We start from the raw sequence: 8,834 nt of genomic DNA, 5'->3' as shown, positions 1-8,834 counted from the left end.
AGGACCAGCCTCGGGTTGAACAGGTCATTCCCAGCTCTGGAGAGTCTCCAGGCCAATCCCTTCTCCAAAAGCCCCTCTGGCAGGAGGACAGGAGGCAGCAGCACGTCCAGGGCTCTTCCCTCCCGGCTGCCAAACGTGTCTCTGCAAAACTTTTACAGGGCCAGCCCCATCCTCCAGAGGGAGGGAGTCCACACAGAGCAGGGAGCCAGACTATTGCAAATCCACAAGGCATTCCATTCCAGCTTTCCAGGAGCTCTGGGAAGCCCGGAGTGCTCGGCAGGCAGTGCCTTTAGCAGGGAGAGGAGACTGCTCCTGCCACTAATGAGCTGAGCTGCTGCAGCCCTGAGCCCCTGCATGTGCTCCAAACCAGGCACGGAGCTGTTTGGAGAGGGAATTGTATCCAAGGTTACTTTTCTCTCCAAGAACTTCTGCCACGAAAATGAAAATGGCAAAAAAGGAGATATTCCTGCCTGCCGAAGGCTCTTAAAAATACCAGTTTGTCTCAACAATGTCTAGACCTTCTGCAAGTATTTCATCTTCTGAAATCTCTCAGTCCATGGGCACACCTGCCTACACGTTATTGAGTGAGTGGATATATTTGCCCTTTTCCAAGTCTGGAAACAGAATCAAGCAACTGCAAGAGCTGCAGTTGTGTTTTATTCACGTTTACCACCCGACCCGACTGCACCCACCACTCCAGGCAGCTGCTGTCGCAAAATCATCAGGTGGGAGAAGTGTCTTAAACCATCAGATTAAAACAGATTAAATCATCAGGTGGGAGAAGTGTCTTCAAGCATCAGACTGAAGCAGATCAATGGCAGGGCTGCTGTTAAAATGCCCCCCCCTGCCTGCAGCCCCTGCAGCCCCTCGTGCACCACAGTCTGTCCTCTTTATCACCTCTCAGGTGCTTGATCCGAGCAGAGGCACCCACTGAAACCCCTCCTTATCTTCCCAGAAAATAAGCAGAGTCAAAGGACTGTTTGCCAGGATAGTGATCTCCAGTCAGGGGGGGCTCTGCCTGCAGGGAATATCCTGGGGCTGAGCCCTTGGAAGAAGCCCAGCAGGGATTCGTGGTGCCTTTGATCCTGGAACATGCCCAGAGATCCCATCTCGCTGCTGGAGCTGCTCACACCTTCAGGGCTTTGCAGGGCTGAGCCCTTGCAGCATTTCTGCATTTCTGGGGCAGCTTATTAAGCAGGAAAGGAAAGGGGCGGGCACCCCATCCCTTGGAAAGCCATTCTTTAAAACGTTTCTGGGCTGTGGAAACGTGTGTTCCCTCTGCTCCCCCTTGGGAACGGCGTCGAGCGGGATTGGATCAGTCACAGCAGGGAGATCACCTGGGGAAGGGAATGCAAGGTGACAGGAGGGGCTGGGTGATTGACCTCGCACCCAGCGCTCCGTGGGAAAGCCAGGAACGAATCCATCCCATGGATGCAAACTGGGATGCACTGGGAGGCTGATTTCTCCAGATTAGCGGGAAAACAATTTGCACTTCAAAGAGGCTCCAGTACCTGGCCCTGCACAGATTTGGGCTGTGCACGTGCAACCCCCAAACTCTGACATGTTCAGTTTGTGTTTTCTACGACTTCCTTTCGCCCCAGAGGACAGGCAGGACTTCATCCCACACATGACTCATGAGAAAGCAGGGGCCAGGGCTGCTGGACTCCCTGTCTGACTCAGAACAGGCAGACCCTGCTCCTGACTCCCCTGGGCCTTTGCCAGGGATCATAACTAACTTCACAGGCTTTAATTATCAGCTTAATTATGGCATTTGCCACAACCTCAGAAGAAAGATGCCATTAAAAGATGCATTATCCCATTATTGACTTCTTTTTCAATTAAAACTCTTAACTAGCAAGGAAGCCAGACCCCAAAACACTTTAGGTGGTAGAAATATCAATTTAACATTCATTTCAAGCTGCAGAAAACAAACCTTCCTGCCATCAGGATCTCAGGAGACAGCAACATCATAATATCAAGAAAGAGAAATCACAATTTTGTCTGAAAATCCCTTTTGCCCTGTTTAACTGCCAGGAGAGAAATACAAAAAGCTACACACAGGTTCCAAGTCTGCAATGAGAAAACACACAGGGGTGCTTTCCACAGCCATGGCATCACCAGGTAGTGCCCAATACCCACATCCCATCAGATCCTGGGAGCACCCAGCTCGAAATTTGTGTTGGGCACAGTCCAAAGGCGCCTTCCTCGTCCTCGTCCTCCTCCTCGTCACGCCCAGGGTGGTACCAGCTGATGTGTGATGCTCACACTGAGCATCTGTTCTCCACTCTGCTCTGGAGGCAAATCACACCCCACACACGTCCCCACGTTCCTCTGCTGTGCCCACAGATGTGCTGCTCTCCTGGGCTCACAGAATCCCAGGATGTGCTGAGCTGGGAGGGACCCCCAAGGATCCTGGAGTCCAACCCTCAGCCCTGCACAGGCCCAGCCCCAAGAGTCACCCCCTGTGCCCCAGAGGATCAGCCAAACCCTCCCTGAGCTCTGGCAGCCTTGGGGCTGTGCCCACTGCCCTGGGGAGCCTGGGCAGTGCCCAACCAGCCTCTGGGGGAAGAACCTTTGGCTGAGATCCAACCTGAGCCTGCCCTGACACAGCTCCAGCCATTCCCTGGCTCCCAAGCCATCGATATTTAGAGCTCAGAGCCACGTGTGACTTATTCACAAACTAACATTGAGCTGGATTTAAGGAGTGGGGAGAAGGGGAGGAAAACACCAGGAAAACACCAGGCTGGAGCATGTCTGTTGTCTGTGCTCTCTCACCTTCCCTTGCTCCTCCCCAGGAGCCATCCTGCAAGCCCTGAACAAGAACAGCCACCCCTGGCCCTGCCACCCCCCCGGGATGTGTGATGAGTGTGGTGTTCTCATCCTCCCCCACCTTCTGCCCCCAAACCCACACTGAGGACTTTAGCAAGGAACACTGAAGGAAACACGGGCAGGAAAACACCTGGGGAGGACAGAGGGGGCACGAGCAGGTGAACAGCTCCAGCCAGGATGGAGTGACAGCCCAGTGACAGCCTCTGTTCTCCTCTCCCTGCTCCCAGCTACAAATGCAGATGAGATTTACAAACCCAAGTCACCCTGAAGTCCCTGGCTGATGAAGGGACGTGGTTTAGGGTGGGCCTGGCAGTGCTGGGTTAGTGGTTGCACTTGTTGATCTTAGAGGTCTTTCCCAGCCTTAATGATTCCATGATTCCAAGTCACTCAAACATGGGAATAACTTCCTTACAACCTGGGAGGGCAGAGAAACCTTGAGGCACGGGGGGGTGGCTCCAGTGGGACAGGGGAGACTGGCAGATGGCAAGGGGGGTGAGGACCAGAGGGGTTCCAGGCAGGATGGCACGTGAGTTACTGCCCATCGGCCGAGGGACAGGTCACTGCTTGTGTGGGCACTGAGCAAAGCACCAGAGCTGAGCTTAACCCCTGGTTTTAACCCACCTAAACCACTTATTTATTTCCTGACAGTTCTGCCCTCACATCTTTCTCCCTGGCAGTGCTTCCTCTGACTCCTGGCATTGATGTCAAAGAGTCCCAGGCAGGGTGACAATCGCAGCATGACTAAAGGATGACTCAGAACATCTCTGGCCACATCAGCACAGACAACTCAGATCTGCTCAGCACTCCCAGCCCCTCAGCACGGGGATATTGGGCTCATCTTGTGCTCCCAGTTACCACAAAGGTTGGCTCCACTGTCTCAGTTGTCACAAAAACCAGGCAAAGGTGATAACGAGAAGAAATAACAACGAGCCACAGCAATAGTGGGAGCCTGATTGCTCCACCATGGAAAAGGGATGCTGAAGGCACCCAGCAACATCTTTGGGGGCTCTGGGAACCTTCTCAGTGACCAAAAACTGGCCAGCAAGGGGTCATGGGCCTGCCAAAGTCACCCTATGCACTGTTTGCTCAGGGGGTGCAGAAAGGCCTTGGGGACAATTCCACTGTGCAGAACGTTTGCTGTGCTGGGAGCCCAGTTTGGCTGCTCCCATGGAGCTCCACAGAGTTACAGCAGGGAATTGCTGGGTTCACAGAATGTCCAACACATTTATTCCAAGTGTGGGCATGGCAGGGGGTTGGCATTGGATGATCTTTAAGGTCCCTTCCAACCCAAAGCACTCTGTGATTCTCAGTGCACCAAAGACGATGGAGCAGCAGGAAGAGCAGTGTGGAGCTGGGAAACCCAGTGCTTTCCAGCTCTTCCAGACCCTGCAGCCCAGAGAAATTTGCTTTGTACTTGCCCACCCCAGGAAGGGGTGTCTGCTCCTTTGAAAAATGCCCATGAGGTTTTCCGAGTAAACCCACGGCATCACGGAATCATTAAGGTTGGAAAAGCCCTCCAAGATCACGGAGCCCAACAGTTCACCCAGCACTAAACCATGTCCCCAGGTGCCCCATTTCCATGGTTTTTGAACACTTCCAGGGATGGGGACTCCACCACTGCCCTGGGCAGCCCCTCCAGTGCCTCACCACCCTTCCCAGGAAGAAATTTTCCCTAATACCCAAGCTAAACTTCCTCTGGCACAACCTGAGGCCGCTTCCTGCTCCTCCTGTTCCTTGTTCCCTGGGAGCAGAGCCTGACCCTCCCCAGCTCCACCCTCCTGTCAGGAAGTTTTCGAGGGTGAAAAAGGATGCAGAAAAAAGAAAATCACAAATGATTCAACATCCACAGAAAGCTTTAAAGGTACCACTGCCCTCTATGAAGCCAACTGTGGGTGGGACACACAAGTCAGAGGGAGACAAAAGAGCCTCCAGCACTTTTAAAAGGGGATTTACTCTCCTAAACTACTTCCCTTCAACACCAGTTCATTCCTACTGGGGTTGTGATTCCAGATCCCCAGGACAAAGAAGTTCCAAGTGCCATCAGCTGCTCTTGCTGGTTCTCCACTGGTGTGTAAGAGCTGAGGGCAGAAAATCCCAACCCTCTCTCTAAGCTGATGAGTTTTCAGCTCCAGACAAAGGATTTCATCTTCCCTCAGCCCCCTTTGATGGGAAGAAGGGAAGGTTGTCTTTGCTGGGGGATGTGTGGAAGGACACACACAGGCAGAGCTCTGCCATCACCATATCCCACAGAATCCCAGGATGGGTCAGGCTGGAAGGCACCACAGTGGGTCACTGGTGCCACTTCCCTGCTCAGGCTGGGCCAGCCCAGAGCACAGGGCACAGGATTGTGTCCAGAGGGCTCTGGAATCTCCCCAGGGAGGAGACTCCAGCCCCACAGCCCAAATTACCCCCAGCTGCACTTTGACACCAAGCCTGAACCCTGTCCTGCCTTGTCCTGAGCCCACAGAATCCACCCTCACAAGAGTCTGCCAGGCAGGGGAGTAGGACCCAGCAGAGGGCTGCAAATCCCCACATCCCAGGGAGCAGCAGCCTCCTGCAAACTCTCCTGTCTTTGTGCTTTGAAGGAATAATTAAATGCTTGGAGGAGCAGTGGCGTGAACCCACCTCACCCCCCTGCCCATGGGAGAGCCAACCCTCAGCCCTCAGTCAATCCCTGTCCAAAAATCTCCTGTTGGAGTGGCTCCCTTGGAGGATGTAATTAAATATTCATTGGGCTGAAGAAAGGCAGAGGGAAGGGAAAAGACGGGGGGAAACGTGCACGGATTGCACCGTGCGTGGATTGCAGCATCTCCACCCAAGGCCACAACACACTTAGACTGGGCTTTCTGAGCCTTGTGTATTAAAATTAGGCCTGATTGCTTCCTAAATAAGTGTTTTCCCTGGCCATTCCAGGGATCATCACAGCAGGAGAGGGAAGAAAAGGAGAGGGGGAAAACCTGCATGGATTGCACCGTGCATGGATTGCTTCGCTTCTACCCAAGGGCACAACTTAGACTGGGCTTTCTGAGCCTTGTGTATTAAAATTAGGCCTGATTGCTTCCTAAATAAGTGTTTTTCCTGGCCATTCCAGGGATGATCACAGCAGGAGAGGGGAAGAAAAGGAGGGGGGAAAACCTGCATGGATTGCATCGCCTCTACCCAAGGGCACAACACAGACTGGGCTTTCAGAGCCCTGTGCTTTAAAGTGGGAGCCTGGATAATCTGGCCTAATTGCTTCCTAAATAAGTGTTTTCCCTGGCCATTCCAGGGATGGTCACAGCAGGAGAGAGAAAGAAAAGGAGAGGGGAGAAAACATGCATGGATTGCATCGTACATGGATTGCATCGCCCTTACCCAAGGGCACAACACACTTAGACTGGTCTTTCAGAGCCTCGTTTATTAAAATAATCAGACCTGATTGCTTCCTAAATAAGTGTTTTTCCTGGCCATTCCAGGGATCATCACAGCAGGAGAGGGAAAGAAAAGGAGAGGGGAAAAACCTGCATGGATTGCACCGTGCATGGATTGCACCGTGCATGGATTGCATTGCCTCTACCCAAGGGCACAACTTAGACTGGGCTTTCAGAGCCTCGTTTATTAAAATAATCAGACCTGATTGCTTCCTAAATAAGTGTTTTTCCTGGCCATTCCGGGGATGATCACAGCAGGAGAGGGAAGAAAAGGAGAGGGGGGGAAACCTGCATGGATTGCACTACCTCTACCCAAGGGAACAACAGGCTTAGATTGGGCTTTCAGAGCCCTGTGCATTAAAGTGGGAGCCTGCATAATCTGGCCTGATTGCTTCCTAATTAAGTGTTTTCCCTGGCCATTCTCAGGGTACTCGGGTTGTCCCTCTTTCCAAGCTCCCTGTCGTGGTACCACACACCCAAACCGAGCTGTGTGGAGACTCCTAAGTATTCACACTCTCTTTTTTCGTTCTGGTTTGACCTCCAGAGTGCAAGTAGGTGATATATTTAAAGTTAATGAGCTAGTCTGCTGCAGCTCGGGGCCCAGGCACACACAACACTCCTGTTTATTTTTATTCCCTTAATAGCTCCCTGCAGTGCCTCTCTGTCCCGGGCTGTGTCATTGCTGTGCCCACGTAACCCGGGCACGGATAATGTAGTCTGGGAAGGGCTCTTGCTGCTGAGCCTTGCAGTGATGCAGAGGATGTGCAGGGAAAAGCTCCAGCCACAGGATATTTCCCAGACGAGTGTTTGGGTTTCAAAGATTTTCGGGTCAGAGCCACAGCCTGCCCCTTCCCCCGGCAGCATCCACAGACTTTCTGCCTAATTACAACCACAATCCATAACTCCAGCTCCGAGCACGGGAAGGCTTTCATGAAACTTCCCACTTGGAAAACAGCTTGAATTATAGGCACCCATGGAATGGGCTGAAATAAGGAGGTGAAGCTCCACTGCGGTGCTGACACAGCTTTTTTTTAAAGGGGAAACTGAGGCACGGAGTGTCCTGGATGTCCCCAAAGGAGGCTGCCAGACCTCCCTTCCTGCCCACACAGGGATGGGCAATCAGTGCCCAGGATGGAAAATGATGACAACGAGCATCCATCTCCCAAAAGTCCTGCTGGAATTCCCTTGGAATTCCCAGAGTCACTCACAGAGGGTCTTTGATACTCCCTGACCAGGCGCAGCTGTAAAAAAATAGAGTTTCTCATTTTTCTTGCTCCTTGGGAATAGTCTCACCCTTTTACTGTCCACCAGCTCTGCCACACGTCCCACAGCTAAAGTGACTTTTTGGAGGGGAAAAAAGCCAACAAAAACAACAACCCCAACACAAGAAACATGTGGATCCATTGGAATGAGTCCAGAGGAGATGCTCCAAGGGCTGGAGCCCCTCTGCTCTGGATCCAAGCTGGGAGAGCTGAGGGATTCACCTGGAGAAGAGAAGGCTCCAGGGAGAGCTGAGAGCCCCTTCCAAGGCCTAAAGGGGCTCCAGGAGAGCTGGAGAGGGACTGGGGACAAGGGATGGAGGGACAGGACAAGGGGCAATGGCTTCCCACTGCCAGAGGGCAGGGTTAGATGGGATATTGGGAAGGAATTCTTGGCTGGGAGGGTGGGGAGGCCCTGGCACAGGTTGCCCAGAGAAGCTGTGGCTGCCCCATCCCTGGAAGTGTCCAAGGCCAGGTTGGAGTAACCTGGTCCAGTGGAAGGTGTCCCTGCCCATGGCAGGGGCTGGAATGAGGTGGTCTTTAAGGTCCCTTCCAACTTAAACCATTCTGGAATTCTGTGAAAAGCTTCACTGGATCTGAAGGAAAGGATGAAACATCTCCCCTGCAGCCAGCTGGGCTCTCAGGGACCCCTCCAGTCCCACAGGTTTTGGAGGGGCTCTGGAATTGGCTGCTCTGCTTTGCTGACAAGTCCACAGAAAAGCTTCACGAACTGTACAGACACACATTCCTGGAGGAGGAAATTTCCATGGGGGCTGGAAGGCTCCATCAGAGCCCAGAGAGATGGAGCTGGGGGGGTGTGAGGAGGTTTATTCATCCAACACTGAGCAGAGGACCTTGAGAGTTACTCATTCTGACAGCACTTTGCCTTGTCTGGCAGGGCAGGGGAAGCAGCTGCACAGGACTTGTTTGCTTCCCATTAAAAAGAAAGATCTATTAACTCCCCGTGTTTGCCCAAGGGGAGCCTGTCTGGGAGCTGACCTGGGAGACAGTGATGGAGGAGGACAAGGGCTCTGCCTCCACAGGGGGACGTGTCCCCTGCTCCAGCACAGCCACTGCAACAAGGAGGATGCTGTGAGTGGAGGAAGAGTCCAAGGGAAACAGTGACTGCAGGAAAAAATAAATATCCATCAGACACCTGCCCAGCAGAGTCAGCTCTGCCAGCCCTGGGGAGCTGCAGGATGCCCCAATTCCCAGCCCTGGGATGAGATTGTCCTGCAGGGAAGGGCCCTGCAGAGCCTGCTGAGTGTGATGTGCCCCCAGCACGGCCACCCCGAGCCCCCACTGCCCCCAACCCACAGAATCCCAGAATGTGCTG

General features: G+C 53.1%; 1 protein-coding gene across 5 annotated transcripts in view; it reads right to left on the bottom strand.

Moving 5' to 3' along the window:
• The window catches only part of CALN1 (calneuron 1), a 160,981-nt gene that overhangs the window by 55,444 nt on the left and 96,703 nt on the right, over nucleotides 1–8,834 (bottom strand). The gene's annotated exons all lie outside the window — the stretch shown is intronic.

This window comes from Lepidothrix coronata, unplaced genomic scaffold (assembly GCF_001604755.1).
Source record: "Lepidothrix coronata isolate B3197 unplaced genomic scaffold, Lepidothrix_coronata-1.0 Scaffold108, whole genome shotgun sequence".
NCBI lineage: Eukaryota > Metazoa > Chordata > Aves > Passeriformes > Pipridae > Lepidothrix > Lepidothrix coronata.
This window is presented reverse-complemented; position numbering and strand designations above follow the sequence as displayed.